The sequence below is a fragment of the Haliotis cracherodii genome, unplaced genomic scaffold (genome assembly GCF_022045235.1).
Source record: "Haliotis cracherodii isolate W230 unplaced genomic scaffold, xgHalCrac1.p SCAF_10, whole genome shotgun sequence".
NCBI classification, from domain to species: domain Eukaryota; kingdom Metazoa; phylum Mollusca; class Gastropoda; order Lepetellida; family Haliotidae; genus Haliotis; species Haliotis cracherodii.
Genome location: NW_027266265.1, coordinates 58,322,648 through 58,342,753, shown reverse-complemented (window position 1 = coordinate 58,342,753; position 20,106 = coordinate 58,322,648). Strand labels below are relative to the sequence as shown.

Here is a 20,106-nt window from a genome sequence, read left to right as displayed (position 1 = left end):
TTTTGTCATGTGCATAATTGACTTGCCTCTGGATGTGTTTGTGACGGGTGCTACCTGTGAGACATGATACGCTCATCTTTTCGGGAACACCTGGTATCATCTTTATTTGATGGTGATTCATAAACACATGCATATGCACATGATATAGTCGGAATCGTACAATCGAGATTTCTAATGAATATGGTAAGAGTTTTGTGTCTTTTACTTAATTTGAAAATCACTAAATTAAAAACAATTGTAGCAAACGTATTTTACATATCAATTGCGCTTTCATTCTCATTTGTTTAGCAATACGTCCAGACTTGGGCTTCACACATTGTATAAATGAGCCAACAACCTATCTAGATATATCCCTTTCGATATCAATTTTACTAGAGGTCGCATGTTGCAAATATATTACAAAGAAACAATAACGATATATAATGGTGATGAGTAAATCAATTTTAACTAATTCACCAAGACCTGCAGTTTTTCCTGGTTTTCTATGATTTCGTGAGTGCAAGTTTTTGGTTCACAAAACACTCTCCACAAAACTGATTGACAAGAGGGATGACTTCAGCTTTCCAATAGTTAATTTTCCCTTCAATATTCAAGGAGCTCAAGCCTTTGGTGTTTTCATTTCACAACTTTTGAGATACAATCGAGCATGCTCCTTCTACCAAGATTTCAAATAGCGTTATACGACTCTTTCTCAGAAGTTGTTTGATCAAGGTTACAACATTCAAGGCCTCAGTACAGCTTTCAAGAAGTGTTATGGTAGACATGTGGAGGACATTTCAAAATGTGACACATCAGTGACACAAATTATGTCCAATGCAATTCCCTATTTTGACTTGTACCATGTTTTCCCCTGTTTGTTTCAGGTGAACAATTTACTGGCCTTTGCGTGTGTTTGTGATGAAAGAAAGATCGAATATACATTTATAGCAGAATATAACATAGCAAAGCGATAAATCGCAAAGAACAATGAAGAACGAAGTGTGTTTAATTTTACCACGAAACATTCTTCTACCATGACATCATTTCTGGAGATACCAACATGCGCTCGCACATTGGCACATTGATGACGTCTCATGTTGGACCACGCCATCAATATTAAAATACAGGTAATACATTTTATCGTCATCCTTAAATATGCTGTACATAATGTTGATATTTCATATAAGAAATAAGCGACCCGTGGGAGTTGTTTAACGTACAATAAAACACTGGGGGGGGGGGGGGAGGAGAATAAACCATGAGGCGTAGCCCCTCATGGTTTATTCTCCCCCCAGTATTTTATTGTACGATAAACAAACCCCACGAGTCGCTTATTTCTTAATTAAAGCTTCAATTACATACAACTATCTGCTTCATTTATTATGTTACTTGGAATGTTGATAAAAAAAGCGTAAGTAAGCAGGGAAATAACGTTTCTTAAAAAATGTACATGCATTTACCAAGAAAGATGTGAATCCAAAATAGGGCACAAAACGAAGGATGTAAAGAATACGTTCGAGTTCAAACACACAATGAAACTGATCCGTTTCCTTCAGTGGAATGTGGTCAGTGGCAGAGAGTTAATCAGCATGCAGATGTCAACCAACTATTACATATCTATCACCATTAAGGCACCAGCCATGAATAAAAGTTAGTATGATAAGATATGAAGAATGAATGTTACACATTAAATAGCACTAAGCCTTTGAAGGCCTTCGGTTATCACCGTCACACGGCTTCTGTATTGTGAGGGCATTCCCATTTCACTGGTTCGAGGCTTCTGGCATCTGTGTCATCTGTTCCTAAATCTCCGGGAACTGTTCAAACAAAAGATTACATAGTTAAAATGGACATATTTACCATTCTAAATTACATAGCCAAAACTTAAAATATAAGACAGGTTCACAGTATCCATGGATATAGAACATTGGTTCTAATGAATAATATAGAATGCTCAGCCAAATTTACCTTTTCTTTTCGTGCAGTAGACCAGAGCCTGAAACTTTTGGCAATATCTTCCTCGAACTTCTTGTTTTTGGAATAGATAGCAATTTCACGCTCTTGAAATCTTTTTGGAAGCATCCATGATTTCTCGAAAATAAATATAAATATTCCATGAACAATGTTGTATGCCTACTTGATAGTTTACTATAAATAATTGTTTGAATAATCAAATCGCTGATTGCATATCATAAGAAATTATCATAATTGGAAACACAGACAGCCCCCAAACATTTCAAAATTTATTTGGAACTTAAATGTATTAAATAACAAACACATCTATTATTCTTGTAAACAATTTAACCCAAATATTGTGCAGATCAAAAAGTGTAATTACTCGGCTGAGGGACAAGTACCGTTAAATGAGTGGGGTTGCAGACCTTAAATTTGTTTGTTTAGATTTTTTTGTTGTTAAGCGCCGCACTCAGCAATAGTCCAGCTATATGACGGCTGTGCAGACCTTAAAAACGACACCAAGACAATATCTTCTCATTACATTTATTGCACTACACAATAGATTCAAATTTGCTCCTGTTATCAAAAAATAATTTCAACATCTTCCATTTAGAGAAGAATCAAGGTTTTGTCTCCAATTCAAAGATGATATAAAACGTTGTTAGCGAAGTAGCGTCGAGAGGTATGCCACGGCTACACGTCTTGATCATGTTCGGTATGGGTTGGTAGTGTTATGGTGATGGGCGGTATGCCAATTAACAGGCGAACTGATTTAATGACCGTGAAAAGACATGTGGTTGTCCATTGATATGTTGATGAAAAGTTGCGTCCTGTCGTTAAAGTCACTGGAATCATCGTCACTGCAAGGCGACAATGACAGACCACATCGTCACCGATTATCTCCCTTGACATATTCCCAATAGAGCATCTGTGGGATGTTCGTGGGCGGAGAATGCAGCGGAGACCCATCACCCGTCAACGTTTCCCAGCTTCAAGCAGATCTTCAGGCGGAGTGGCCGTTAATGCCAAAGGCAACCATGTGCACTTTAATCAACAGTATGCCATCAAGGTGTCGTGTATGTAAAGTCCAACATGGTTGACACACGAGGTATTGATCTACACGCCCGAAATTTACTTTGCAGACATTTATCGTAATAACACACTCACTATCATTTCATTAGTTCCTGTATTTATTGTTTGTAGTATAGCAAAGTGTTAGTGCTTATTTCAAGTTATTTGGTGGTGGATTTTAAGTTCAACATCTTTAATTTAGTATTTCCAAGATAAATGAATATTTATTACAGAATAACTGTTGATTGTAAACGTTTGGCAGTTTTGTCTATGCAGTTAATTATTGTATTATTTGCTGTATTTGATATGCTGTAGGTTGGATTCGGCAGTGGTGACCAGGTTAATTAATACCTGCTCGTGAGAACACGTGGTTCCGCCCATAGTTGGTAATTATGTGTGTTGTATATATTGTCGTCATTTAATTCATCGTGATTATGGTAATATACTGTTCAAAAGATTTTGGTAATATCTCTATTGTAATTAAGCAGTCACTTGGCATTCAACGTTTGTTAATGTTTTGTATGTTGTAATGCTATTTTGCTATTAAGTTATTGTGTATGTCCTGTACAGAGTAATGTGCATCCAACTGTGTATGTATGTATGTCAGTTACAGTTCGTATAAAGTATTTTATATTGGATGTGATAATGTGGACAGGACCATTGTAACCACGAGACCGAAACGTTGTAACTAAGAGATCAAGCATTACAGTAAAGAACTCAACCCAACACATGGATCGTGTCTTCATTGATGGATTCATGCGTTACATTAGCATACCTGTTCTTCTGGCTGGGTGAAAGCCTTTTCAGGGTTTGATTTGTTATAAAACCAAACTTTTGTTATTGGATCATCTTTTTTCTGTCCATAATCGAAAGACTTCAGCTACAAAATAAACCAAATTGGAACAGTATAAAATATGGGATGCATCTGTTTCTAGATGTGCCAAAATCTGCAAGAGTGGTCACTTTATATTAGGTGTTCCTCTTGCCAATTCAACGTAACCATTGTCCCCAAACATATGAAGTGATTATGAAAACAAAGAAACAACGAATGACTGAATACAAAATGCTGGATTCTTGATAATGCAAACCGTAACAAAAACGTCAAAAGAACATACTTGTACTTAAAGCAAATGGCTGAAACATGTGTAAGCTATCTGCGAATGCCAGAAAGTATGTCAAATGTCAGTGACTTAAATAAGTGAAAGCTTCAGGGAAACAAGGACCAATACAGACATTAACAATATTCGAGAGACTTGACAGAGACAGCAAAAACATGTTAGTTGATTTGCAACATTATATCATTATTTTTCTGCACCATACACATGTACAAACACCATATTTGGCCATCTTATCTCGGCAGATATCAACAAAAATCAAGTGGAGACAACATCATACTTCACAGATACCAAAAAGTGCTTCCTTTTTATTTAAGAAATTAAAACTGGAAAAAAGTTTGACAAAAACTGGCATACTCTCAGGAAGCGAAAATACAAAAATAAAACGAACAAAAACAAAGACATGACCGTAAGAGACAGACTATTTCAACTATTTCGAACTTGGTAAAGTAAGTTGTACATACAATTATGTCAAACTGTTCTCCATTAAAGGTTGTTTCTTTTTCAGCATGAAGAATTTCTTCTTTAATACCTGGAATGTCATCCTGAAAGTAAAATATTGTGTTGTACCAGTTCACTCAAATTACACCAAAGTAGATGAACAAGTAAATGTGCTTCAATGAATTGCTACAAATGGGGAATGAACGTTATAAATCTTCACTGGATTTTCGTCACACAAAACTAATGCTCGCTCATTGGAGGTCCGCAATAAGTTTACAATGATTTGATATTTCGCTGTGAAGTGAACCACTCTGTAAAAGCAACGGCCTTTGCTCATCCATTATAATTTGTGAGATAACCGCGATACAAAACTATCATCATACTTGTGTAAAAGGGTCAGCAGCAGACAGATTGTATTTGGCAACACACTTATACAAATCTCTTTTCCAGATTCTTCCGATGATTTCTCTTGCTTCAAGTGTGCCTGGAAATGATCCATAGCGTTCGCTCGTTAGATACGTTTTGAAACAACTTGTTGTAAGATAAATGGTATCTGACAGACACTCGTGTAGTAATCTCTATAACACGATATGCTCAATTATATCACAATATGCTCAATTATAACACTATATACTCAATTGTGACACTATATACTCAATTATAACACGATATGCTCAATTATAACACGGATGTGGGCCATAACGTTCGATGGAAGCCTCCACTTGAGCTTTAGACACGGCATCTTAAGGACGATCAGACCTTACTCTTTCTCTACAGCTCATTCCTGAACAGTTAAATATTAAGTGCAGCCATCTCCATATGTTCATTTCATGTTTGATCATTTTGTGACATGCCCTTTATATAAGTGTACCTTTCTATGTATATTTCACCCCTGGCAAAATCTCTAGATGACTTTTCTAACAGATGCAGTTATTAGTGTGTACCTGGTTTTATGTCTTCCTATTAATAATACTTTCCATCCACGTATTGAAATCCTACATTACACAAAGCAATGGCAAGAGGCCACGAAATGTTTATACGTCAATGTCAATATTTTAATAAATATATAATACTTAACAAGTTCCCACGAATACCAATTTATTTGAAGAAGTATAGTTCTCGTATTTGACGAGCAGAACTATTCACGAGTTTCATACAACTGGAATTATACGAGAGCGAGTCTAGTGTTTTACTTATTTCTTGCAAATTGTCCGTGTATAACTCTTTTTAAATGGTATGGTCGTGAGTATATATGCAGACATCTAGCAATAATCTAGATTATTTCATTTGAGCATGAGAAAATAAATTAAACAAATTAGAAGTTGACACATATGCATTAAATTAATATTATATTATACTTAAGAATTCAGTGTCCCATTCCACAAAGCTATCGTATCGCTAAGGTTATCGTAACTCCCATATTTTAACACAGACCTTCGGCTGTCGTTGTGCTAAGATCGCTTTGTGGAACAGGGCCCTGCACCAAACAGTTAACAAACACGTCACTATACACCATCATAATTTGTTGTGAGATACACCACCGAAACAAGGCCATGTGTCGTCGGCCTAGCAACGGTTTCTGCGGTCATTGTGTTTGCATAAGCTCCTCTTGTTGATGAATAATCACGCCACGCAATGCCATTGAATAAGCCCCGGGATGTTAAGTGTTTTCAATATTTGTCAATGAAAACTGTTCCAAACTGTTTGATAGGCATTACTTAGAAGTTGACGGATGACAAAGTAGAAACAATTGTATGGATAACAACTTCCTTATTTTACAGTATTAAGGAAAATAGTTCCCACTGTAAAAAAGCACGCGCTTTGGTATTAAACAGTATGTAATAAGGGTTATTGTTATTAAGCAGTAGTAATTCCTCTAACGGGCTAGTAATGATATAACATTATCAATCTGTGATTGGATACTACATGATTATTCTGTGTTGTGTGTACATGTGACAAAGGAAATATTTGACGTTCATTTAATCTAGTAACGACACTGAAACATGATATTCACCAGAGTCAGTTTCTTGGGGACTCATCCCCAGTGTTATAGGAAGCTCCACCAGTTGTAGGATGCTGTCATTCAGCTTGGAGTAGGCCTCCATGTCCTCGATACATTCAGATATTTTTCGGTAACTGAAACAAAACTAGAAAATTACAAAGCATTTGTATCGTTGTATATTTAATAATTTATAAGTTTATTTATATCCAAATTAGAGTTAGTAAGCTCATGCACATTCACAAATCATGCAGAGCCAAATGACGGGATCGGGTGGAGAGGCTCGCTGACTTGGTAGATGCACGTCATCGTATCCCAATTGCGTGGATCGATGCTCATGATGTCAATCACTGAATTGTCTGGCCAGACTCGATTATTTACAGACCGTCGTCCAATAGGTGTGGCGTTAAACAACAAACATTTCTTATTAACAGTGATCCTTCCATATGATCTACCCCGCTATTCAGCCTCCTACGCCCAATGGAATGAATCTGTTCTGGTGGAAGATCGAGACTGGTTCGTCTCTGGTACTTGTTGTTGCCCTGTCTTGCGCTTGGCATAAAGGGGATAAACAAGCACTGGTCGGCTCGTCAGTCAGTGTCTCAGTTGGGTATTCATGTTATACTGCGGCAAGGTATCTCGGTGGGCTAGCACTATAAAATCGCCATCTGACGGGACTAAAACAGGCAGCCACACACACACACATACACACATACACACACACATACGTGCATGCACGTCGCCATATTAGTTCAATAATCTTGGACTGGGAGATTAAACTCATTTCACCTCACCTTATTGTCATGTTTCAAAAAATTCAATATGAAACTCCATTTACCCATCCCGTCCTAATATCCGCACAGTTGCGTTAGCTTTTACGAGCGCATCAACAATCCTGAAAATATACATGCAACATGTTCAAACTACGGGTGCCATTTAAAATGTAAAGTTTGCCCGTTTAATGAGGAACGATCTACTTGTACAAACGATAGTTATTGGAGTGCATTCATTGGTTTTTTTCACATGTTTTGTCAATATGTGAAGATGTGTGACTGTACATACATGAGTTCCACTCCACGGGTAACTTGGTGCTGGTATGCTCTTCGGTGTAACGTCATCCGTGTGTAAAACATGTCGTACAGGTTGTCGACCTCCTGCAGTCAAAACAAACGGAACATGAATCTGGTCAGACAGTTAGTTCTCTTGCACAGCTTAAGCGTCCCGATATTTTCTTCTGTGGAACCTCATCCCAAAACTCAGTCACGATTGTCACAGCTGCCATCAGGGACGAACACGTTTACGGTATCCCCACGTGGCATATAGAAGCTGTGGTATCAGTGTACTGAGTGCCAAGCACTGTCTTGATAAAGTTACTGCCATCCTATCTGAGACGTCGCATTGCAAGAATAAAGAAGCTGGAGTCCGTAAGTGAACGTGTATGATGCCCCATAGACGGGCGTGTTGTTCACACTTCCTGCACCAACTTCGGTCAACATATGCATAGCATTCACTAAATCATACCAAATACGGTCTTAACAATAACTACACGCTGATTCATCAGTGTTGTGTTAACATTCTTTTTAAACGTGTACAGTATCAATATAACAAACAATGAATAGTAAACATATCCCGTTCTAAAGCGTCATCACAGATGTTTTGTATCCATCACTTGTACATATCCCGTTCTAAAGCGTCATGACAGATCTTTTGTATCTATCACTTGTACAATCCCATTCTAAAGCGTCATGACAGATGTTTTGTATCTATCACTTGTACAATCCCATTCTAAAGCGTCATGACAGATGTTTTGTATCTATCACTTGTACAATCCCATTCTAAAGCGTCATGACAGATGTTTTGTATCCATCACTTGTACAATCCCATTCTAAAGCGTCATGACAGATGTTTTGTATCTATCACTTGTACAATCCCATTCTAAAGCGTCATGACAGATGTTTTGTATCTATCACTTGTACAATCCCATTCTAAAGCGTCATCACAGATGTTTTGTATCCATCACTTGTACATATCCCGTTCTAAAGCTTCATGGCAGATGTTTTGTATCTATCACTTGTACAATCCCATTCTAAAGCGTCATGACAGATGTTTTGTATCCATCACTTGTACATATCCCGTTCTAAAGCTTCATGGCAGATGTTTTGTATCTATCACTTGTACATATCCCATTCTAAAGCGTCATGACAGATGTTTTGTATCTATCACTTGTACATATCCCGTTCTAAAGCGTCATGACAGATGTTTTGTATCCATCACTTGTACAGTCTCGAAATCTGCAAAGCTGCGGTGAGCCCACTCATGGGGACAGATGCACCAAGGGGAGACTTGTTTATGAATATGTTAATAGTCACAACGTCGAGAGGTTAACCATTCTAATATGATGTAACTGTTGTAGTCGGCGATAATATGACGATGTACACTGGTGTAAGGTGTGACCTGTTATGAGTCCCTCAACACTAAGGCAATAGCCAATGCAGATTGATGGATTACCTTGTCTCTTGTACAGATCCGGGGCACTTTGCCGCCTTCTTCATCGACGAGGATAATACGCGCCAGTTTCATGTACCTTTCGTGGTCGAAGTTATTTTTTATGCCCATCATGTGACAGTCGCGAGCAAAGTAGTCCCACTTGTCTACGTCAATTCCCGTTTGGGCGTTGTTGACAATCTGGTGATAAAAAAATGTATTATACACTAATGTTTATATCTTAGATTTCCAACACAGAGAGATTTGACAAGATGGTAACAATGTCGGAAAATGTGCCTATGTCCTGGTAACATCATAATTTAGTATTTATTTATTTAATTATCAACAAACCAATTCTGCTAATATTTCCCTAAATATTGACGGTTGTATGAAATACTTACTTCATAAAGAAAAGGCCTTGTTTTCCTCTTTTCGAGCACACGTTCATCTTTCACATGATCCTGTAACATATAACATTGTAAAAGATGCTCACAAGTGACAAACACATGGTCCACTTTTATACATTCAGTATGTTTAGGCCGAGGTGAGATTTGACGTCGGGATCGGTGATATTGCTCTAATATGGTAACATACTGTGCGTGTTTGTGTGAGATGCTTATAGTCCAGACTAATGCCGATTGTATAGTGGCCCACTGAGATACCATGGCGCACTTTAACATGAAGCGACAGGCAGGGTAACAACAAATACCATTTTTTAGCGTCTTTTGACACCGTGGGCTGGGGCCGACCTTCCACTCACCGGGCAGATGCTCTATCCAATGGACCACAGAGGCTGTCCATTTTACTAACCTCTATGGTTTGCTTTATGTTTGCTTTCTATTTTATTGTATCAATATTCCTGCATTTGTCTGACAGACAGGTATCTAGTCCCATGGGTAGCTACAAAGTGTAACAAAATAAGAAACATAGTTTATGCCAGCTCGCCATGGAAAATAAAAATACTTAACTTTCCTTTCCCGCCTTTGATGAGATCCTTAATGAGCTCGAGACAAGTCCCATCTTTATCAAACTCATCAAAGGCTTTCTTCACTTGGTCATTTTCTCCAAGTAAATATTCAAGCATCATCACTGATGCATCCTCATGCTGAAACCATTGAAGTAAACGAAATCAACTTCTTTAATGTTTTCCCCTATAACCATTGTCTGTTATGTGTGCCCATACACACTGTAACCATAACTTAATTATCAGTCTATTCTGTTGAAAATCCATCTGTTTCATATTGTTAACAGTTTTACTGTCTTTATTAACATGTTTTCATTGCCCAAATATGTTTCCACTCTTCTCACAATATGAGTAATTGTGTTTAGTTTAATGCCACTTTGTTCATTTAATTAATATCCTACGAAAAGTGGCTCACACAATACATATCACAATCAATGCGAATCTGATCAAATGACTGAAACATATATTGTACTATGAGAATGTGTAAAAAAATAAACTTATATTAAGATGAATGCTTTGGTGTCGTGTATCATCACATCCCAAACTGTCATTTACTCTTCATGTTGTACTTAAGCGTGCTGATCCTTTGAATTTCAAAAAATTACAAATATTATAAGGATGTTTTAACAACGCCTGCTGTTAACGTTAACTGTTTGATACAGGAATTGTTACATTTCTTTTCGTGACAGAAATGACATCCCCTATGGACATAAAGTGTATATACCTTCCACGTGCTGTCTGGCTCAACACGAGGTATAAAGAAGTTGTCAAAGACGTGGGAGAATGGGCCGTGTCCTTAAAGAACAAAAACACAAATGTAGTGCACATATTCGTGTCGTGTCAGTATCTTTCTGTCGATAGAAATGTTTTGTTTTTTTTAACTTTCTTTCCTCTTTGAAATAGCCTCTATCGAGATCAAAATGTATTGTGATTTTGAAAAAAAAGTCCACTAATTACCGAGATCGTGGCACAATCCTGCTATTTCAATGCACTTGATTTCATCGTCCTCCAGTTCTGGATATTCCTGTTGCAGAATCCGAGCAAATGTTCCAGCCAGATAGTAGGTTCTGTTGTTACAAAGAAAGTTTACATCGGTACGCGCATTAAGAATTACAGAAAAAAAAATACACCTTTTAACAAGCTATGTTCGGCAAATTATTCATGTCCTCAGAATATGCTCAAGGAAGGGTTTTATGGGCACTTTTTTTGACCTCGCCATTGCGATATAACTTACCCGATGCTGTGCTCAAACCTGTTGTGTGCTGCGCCCGGATATACAAAGTAACCTCCTCCAAGTTGCTTCAAATACCTCAACCTCTGAAACTGCGGGGTGTCTATTATCTTCACACACAAACCCGTCACCGTTATAGTTCCGTGAACAGGATCCTTGAAGATCTAAGAATACAATAAGGTTGAATCGGATCCTTCCTTGGGTTTAACAATATATTGTATATAGCAGCCATTGTCGATTTGCAATGTCTTAAACTTGGTTGTGGTTCAGGGAATTTTGACAGCAAATCGCTACATGAATCAAATTCTTCAACCTCATCTTATTCCAATCATTTACCATCAGAGGGGGCTGTTTAAACAGGACAAGGCTCCACCGCACACAGCTCGTGTCACGGTAGACTACCTTCATAATGCCAACATCAACGCCTTTCCCTGGCCGTTGAGATCTTCTGATCTCGCAGATATTCACACAACTGGCCAACGCGTTACAAGCATAATGGCGCAGAATTCCGCAGGACAGAATTCGTAAACTTATCCAGTCAGTGCCGAGGAAATGCAGAGCCGTGATTGCTGTCCGGGGAGGTCACACGAGGAACTGAGTTCAACACAACCTTGTGGCCTTATGTGACATGACAACGAACAGTTTTCAATGCCTTTGAATAACAGCAACATGTGACTATCGAGCTCCAAAATTTCATATTTGTATCTGTGCTATTAAATATATCGACTTTATTAGGTACAATTAATTTACTAAAAATCTACCTTTGCGTTTCTTTTTTTAAAGAGAGTAAATAAAGCGACAAAACCATTTCCATAGCCGATAGAAATCTCTACATAAAGCAGAGTCGATAGTACGATTGAGGTACTCTGCCTGAGGTAACAATGCCTACCTTCGAACTGGAATCTTGTCTGCAGAAAGAAAACATTCACATATGTGTGATATATATCCGTGCATATACTGAGTAAGAGAATTTATGGATGTCAACTTCTTTATTATTAGGAACACAACATTTCGGAATATATGCTTAATCCAACAACAATAACTGGCGACAAAGAAAACTACAAGAAGCCATTGGCATCAGGAGACACCAGCCAGCCATGAACTGTGAGTAGGGAAACTATCTGCCTCGTGCTTGGGACTTATTGCTTTGGTCTCTCTTTGCCTGTGCTTATTATCTAGCTTGCATCCATTTGCCCATATCGCTTTCTATTGTTTTACCTATAAGTGCCAATTACCCCCGGCCTCCCGTTTGCCCATTGTCAATTACTAATCAGTGATAATTTAAGTCCTGGCTTCCATTAGCACTAATTACTATAAAGTGTTGACTTCCATTGTCTATTGCTAATCACCTGTATGACCGAGTATGGCGAAAACACGACACACACCACCCCTACCAAACCAGCTAACTTGCCACCTCAAAACACCAAAAAAACGCAAACTCGACAATATCCACTCCACCTCCATCGCCAACACCCTCCCCGGCCGCCTTCCTCACCACCTTCGCCCTCTACTTCTTCTCAGCAGGCTCAGGCACCACTCTCTCACTAGAACTTTCGGCAGATAAAATAGGACTTTGGTTTAAAAGAGAAAAAATATATTACAACAATATTAAAAAAGCCAACAAAGGATACCAGATAATCTTCCCTAACCGAAAATCTTACAACGCAGCAAATAAAATAACTCAAATATTCCACGTCACGGTAATCAAACAAACACCTAATTGGCAACAATATACACGAGGCGTAATTAGGGTTAACCCAAGGGAAACAACTGAGGACTTACAATTATACTCTCTAGAAGCTAACATAAACCAAGACCAAAACCCTCAACCCCTAATCACCAGCACGCGTAGAATAACCTCAACTAGAAACGGAAAAACGGTCCCAACCTCCATTGTCATAATCAACTTCAAAGAGACCGCTAAATTCCCTGAAGCCCCCAAACACATATCCTTCGGAGCCCACACCAACTTAGAAGTAAAACCCTATATAAAGCAGGTTAAGCAATGTTCAAAGTGCCTCAAATACAACCACACTGCCTCCCAATGCACATACCGTAAAACTAAATGTAAAAAAAATGCGCACAAACAGACTGCCCAGGCACATGCACAACCTGGTGCATCCACTGCAAATCCACCCAACACACTTCACTTTCAAACCAATGCCCATACAGACAAACACTCATCCAGCAGGCCAACAAACACATAAACATAGACACGGCTAAAATCCAAACACGAAAATTTGCTACACCTGCATAATTACCACAAATAAACACCACACCCATAACCGACAGCTCTGTCTGGGGCCCTTACCGAGAAACAGCACCCACCTCACACACACAAGCAGCCACTCAACCAACCACGAACTCTCCCACATCTCACATAGCCAAAACATCAACCCCCGCATGGAAAACAAACCTCAAAATGACCACCACAACACGACCCTCATCCAAGCACCCTACAGCCCATATGGCAACAACACTCTCCCACAAGCAAGCACAACAACAAAACACAAACACTAAGAAATCATCAGCTACACCCATCCAGCAAACACCTACACAGCCCTCCACATCACATGCCTCCCCCATGGAAACTCAAACAGCTAACCCTAATCTAACCGATGACGAAGATTTCTCCACTACTGAGGAAACAATAGAAACTACTCCAAACTTCCCAACCAGACAACACCCAAAACCTAAATAACACCTTACTCCTAGCATACATGCATAGTCAAAACTCACCAAAAGTTAACATGAAATCTTTCCACAAAGTAGCTTTCAATCTAAACTTAACCAATCTACCCTTCTTCCTCTTTAACCTCCGTCTAAAAGAAGTCACCGAATAAATTTTAAACTAAAAACTAAATCACCAATCACCCGAACCCAATAATGGAAGGACTAAATATTTTTCAGTGGAACGCCAACGGACTCACCTCCCACGGCCATGAACTTTAAACTAAATTTAAAGGCCCTCACATTGCTTGTATACAGGAAACCAAATTCTCAAAAAAATCCGAATTCACACTACCTAACTACAACTCAGTTAGAACTGACAGAGCTAAACCGAAAACAAGAAGAGCCGCAGGAGGACTAATCATATTTATCAGGGAAGATATAAATTACGAAGAAATAAAAATAGACACGCCAAACCTAGAAGCCAACAGCATTCAAATCACATGCTGAAACATGAAATAACCGAAACATAAACATCATAAATATTTACCACTGGGCGGAACAAAAAGTCCAACCTGAGGATCTAAACAAACTACTCCAAATAAGCGATAAATCTACTATATTCCTAGGAGACTTTAACGCTCACCATCCTACATGGAGCATAGATGATAAAATAGATAATCATGGCAAATTAATCTCCGAATGGATAGAAACAAACGACCTAGTACTCCTTAATAGCAACTAACCCACGAGGTACGATAAGATAAACCAAAAAATGTCGGCTATCGACCTAACCATATGCACCGCAGATCTAGCCCAAAGTACTCAATGGGAAGTGCACGACGTCCCGCTAGGTAGTGACTACTTCCCCATAAACATAACCATAGGAAATACAAACGTACCAATCCAAACAGAAAACCAAGAACCAAAATTCCATTACAATAAAGCTAACTGGGACCAATTCCAAGATATCTGCAACGAAGCTAACTTAAACGAAATAGAATATAATGATCCAGAAACCTATTGTAAAAACCTAATAGACTATATAATAAACGCAGCCAAAACCTCCATCCCCTTCAAAACATCTAAGACAGGCAAACCGACGGTACCATGGTGGAATGAGGAAATAGAACAGACTAGACGAAAACGTAAATCAGCCTTAAATAAAGCAAAAATTTAAACATAGCCCACGAACTAAACCGCCAGGTTAAAAAACTAGTCCAAATAGCCAAAAGTAGAGACTGGAAAAATTCTGCGAAGGTATAAATAACCGTACAGATGCCAGAATGGTCTGGCGCAAAATCCACGCCATCAGAGGCTTAAAACGATATAAAAAAAACCTAACATTGACAACTCAACCAACCCCGCCCAAAAAGCAAATAATCTCGCCAACCACTTTTCGGCCGTTAGCAGTAACACCAACTTCAGTCAAAAATTCCAAGATAAACTTAAAACAGAAAACAAACCCACAAAAGAACCAAACAATAACAATCTAGAAATAAATCAACCCTACACAATGGAGGAGCTCCTCTGCGTAATCCAAAACAGGAAAAAGGGCACAGCCCCAGGATTAGACTTCTTACCAAATAATTAAAAAAACTCCCCCTAAAACTACTCCAGGCACTACACAAACTATACAATCTCATCTACCTAAACGGACAGGTTCCTACTCCCTGGAAACAGGCCCTAGTCATACCAATCCCTAAACCTAATAAACCAGCTAATCAAGCTAACTCATATAGACCAATATCCCTAACTTCAAACTTATGTAAAGTAATGGAATCAATGGCTAAAAATAGATTACAACATTACTTAACCCAAAATAACATCATAAACCCAGATCAAAGCGGTTTCACTCCTGGCCGCTCAACCCTAGATAACCTCGCCCGACTAGAACAAGATATTAAGACAGGACAACTAAATAAACAATATACCACAGGCATCTTCTTAGACTTCTCTAAAGCTTTCGACATGGTATGGCACGATGGGCTAATACAAAAACTTTAAAAAATAGGACTCAAAGGTCAGATAATAAACCACATCCAGGACTTCCTAAACAATCGTAAAAAAACCGTGGGTATAGACCAAACTCTATCAAACCAATGTCCCTAGAAAATGGCACTCCACAGGGCAGTATCCTCAGCCCCACCCTCTTCAATATAATGATAAACGATCTATTCGAGGGCCTATCCCCTAAAGTGAATACATCAAAATTCGCGGATGATGGAGCCATCTGGATCCGCACTAAAAGCATGAAAATGGTCCAAAATTGACTCCAAAAATCTCTTAATAAAATACAACAATGGGCTGACAAATAGGGCCTCTCCCTTAATTCAGAAAAAAACAACAGGAATAGTATTCAAACATAAAAACATGAAACCCGCCTCCCCAATCCTCCAGCTAAACAAACAATCAAATTTCAAAAACAAACCAAATTCTTAGGACTTATTTTCGATGAACATCTCACCTGGGATGCTCACATCCAAAACCTAACAACTAAATGCAGTAAAGACCGTAACACCCTAAGATGCCTAACTGGCTCTAACTGGGGAGCCTCCAAAGATACCCTCCTCTCTCTCTACATATCACTAATTAGATCAAAACTAGACTACGGCTGCGCCATATACAACACCCTAAACAACTCTCTATCTAAAAAACTTGACTCAATACAATATCAGGCTCTCAAACTAATTACACGCACCAAACATGGCACTTCCTACACCTCACTTCAGGCCTTAACAGGAGAAATGCCACTAAGTCTACGCAGGGAACAGCTAAGCTTAAATTTCCCAATCAAACCCTCTCATCCAAAACTTAATAAACCAAAACATCAGCCCCAAAAACCAAACTCAAGCTCGTAAACACCCCTTACTTACTCCAATATCCCAAAGAATAACAAACTACCTAAATGAACACCAAATTAAAAATCTTATACAAAACTGCAAACAATCAAATATCTTCACCCCTAAACTTAAAATACCCAAAATAGACACAACACTAGCTAGCCAAATAAATAAACAAACCGACCTAAACATAGCTAAAACTACCACACCAGCATACATACACGAAAATTGGCCAAATTGGTGTCACATTTACACGGACGGATCCTCAGATCCGACCTCCAAACACACAGGTTTCGGAGTCCATACCACACAACCAACTAAAACCACACAATCCTTCCGACTCCCAAACAACCAATCAATATTCACGGCAGAACTAATGGGCATGGCCTCAGCCCTCCACAATCAAGAATAAAAAAAAACACAAAAAAATCCTAATACTTACCGACTCCCTAAGTGGACTGCTAGCCCTCCAAAACCAAAATACCAAAAACCGACCTAAATTAATAAATCAAATACTTAAAAGCTCCAACGACCTAACTAAGGCAGGCAAACAAATAACCTTCTTGTGGATACCCGCCCACGTAGGAATATACGGTAATGAAAACGCTGATAAAGCAGCTAAACTATCCCTCAAAATCCCAGAAATAAGCTTAAACTTACCCATCTCAAAATCAGAAATTAAAAGTGTAAACAAGCAAAAAATAAAAAAAATGGCATAACCTATATCTAAACTCAAATAGCCAAATAAAAAAAAGTGCTCAGCAAACCACTAACCAAACCAAAAATTCTCCATCCATCAAAACAAATCGACAGAATAATCACTAAACTCCAAACAGGACACACCAACCTAAATAACCACCTAAAAAAAAATAAAAACAACACCCTACAGGTAACTGCCCACACTGCAAACAACCAGAAACCCCAGAACATGCACTCATCCACTGCACACACTACCTAGCAGATCGGACCGCATTACAAACCACCCTCAATCTAAACAAGGCCCTCACTCTAGAAGCAATACTAAACCCACAAAATAAACTAGAAAACTTCAAGGCCTTAGGCGTATTCTTTAACAAAACTCATAAAACACATCTAAAAACACAATAGCCTACCAAATCAAAATCACATGAACAAACAAACATCCACCATACCCAGCTCCCTTAGTTCTCCTCCCCAACCCCATCGGCATCTATTCCAAATCCCAAATTCTATATAAGCAGCCCCTAAAGCCCCCTCTTGGGTTGCACAAACCACTTTCGCCCCTTTCGGAAACACATTAAATGGCCTGGCCGGGCCCGTGTGCGAAATACGCATCAGTCGGAAAGCACACGTTAAATCTCTAAAGTAAGTAAGTAAGTACTAACGTGGACTTTATTATATTATTATTACATGTACACAGAGTGAACATTTACCTCATTTTTGTGAGTATATATTATTATTACATGTACACAGAGTGAACATTTACCTCATTTTTGTGAGTATATATATATATATATATATATATATATATATATATATATATATATATATGTGTGTGAGGACAACAAAAGTATATCCTCTCTCCATCATAGCATTCATTCACCTGATGAAGGAGTGAGCATATGATCCGAAACGTTGCGTTCCTAATGATAAAGGAGTTGACATCCATAAATTCTCTTCCTTATGTGTATCACTTCTAAATGCCTTTCAAAAACTCGTGCATTTACTATTAGTTACTCATTTAATCCCCAATGCATGACGGTACGATTTCGAATGAAAATTTATAAGGTGTCTTCGTACGTACTTTGACAGTATACAAAAGGTAAGTGTCACAGAAAATGAATGCATAATGTTTGTACAAAAGCGCTATGCATTATTGTAAAGAAGGCACTTTGGTTAAATGTTACATTGAACTAATTTGCATCACTAAACACATTAGCAAAGACATGCATGAAATACTCACACTGGGCCAGTTGAGGTACCTGAAAGTAATAACAGGAAAATATATCGATTCCTCTAAGTAGATGTAATCAAATGTCGTTCCTATCACACAGCAGTTTATTTTATCAACATCAAACTTGAACGCTCTTGAGCTTAACTGAAATGGCAAATATCTATTTTGCAAGACGACAACAGTTTTAGCCTTGTAACCTTCACCATGTCTATAAGTCAACTTAAATTACAGACTTACACGGACAGATCCTTCTTACTAGAGAAATATTTTCTCACAGAGAGAATGAACATAATACAGCAGTATTCTAGCTACATCACAGCAATGTGTAAACAATCGTTTTCGCACAAGACAAACCATTGATCAATAGCAGAAGCAACGACCCATGCCGTAGGACCTGGGTGGCTCCCACGAGAGCGTGTGGTAGAGGGAGATTATTCTGAACTTGTACCATTCATGGTCAAAACAAAAAAATAATTTATCTCTGTTTGGCAATATCTGTCAGAAATTATTTACAAAATAAAGGGACAAAATCCTTTCCAAGATCACACGAAATAATACGATTCACAATCCATTGTACGATTTTGACTATATCCTATGCATAACCAGGTGTTCGCGAAAAGGTGAGTGTCTCCTGCCACACCGGTGGTGCCCGTCACAAGGACATGGAACAAACAAGAGAAATACATTTTTGACAGCTTTTCTAAGGCCTTGAAGGCCTTGAATGTTGCAACTTTAAGAAAGCACATACATTCGATTATTCTGATTTTAAGGGAACAATGTAATAGTTCACATTCAAACTTAGAACTTTTGGATCAGTTTAAATATACGACTTACCAGACTGAACAAAATTCTTGAGCCGACTTTGCTTTGTAGAGGAAGCCTCTGGGTCACCTCCTTCTACAATTTCTGCCTTCCGTTTATCTCCTGCCTCAGGTTGATTCGTAGACATGTTTGCAAATATCTGAAATGACATTGCAACAATGTACAGATGGTATGGTACATTGTATTGTGAATATTTATTCTCTATATTGTATTATGTTTAGTGTGTGATAAAAGGTGGTTTCTTTGCAGAGAAGGTCCTCAAATCATGCAGTTTGAGGACCTTCTCTGCAAAGATCAGCGTCCTTCAAAGGAGTATCTTAAGTCATTGGATCGTGACACAGCTTCAATCCTCGGGCAGTGGGATGCTCTCTCCATCACTAACAATCACCTTTATAGGAAACAGACTACAGTGGGTGATCATCCCTACTTTCAGCAGCAACAAGAATCCTTCATTTCTCATCATCATGACGGGAAGGGGCATCTGGGTAGGGACACGAGTGTGACTCTTCCTCAGACGAGTTTTTATTGGCCAGGAATGATGGGAGATGTCGAGAACCCCATTCGTAGCTGCCAGAGGTGCATTCTTCGGAAAGCTGCT

General features: G+C 38.5%; 1 pseudogene; it reads right to left on the bottom strand.

The window, feature by feature from the left end:
- Positions 1–1,305: 1,305 nt before the first annotated feature.
- On the bottom strand, positions 1,306–19,637 carry LOC139453004 (deoxynucleoside triphosphate triphosphohydrolase SAMHD1-like; annotated as a pseudogene).
- Positions 19,638–20,106: the final 469 nt, after the last annotated feature.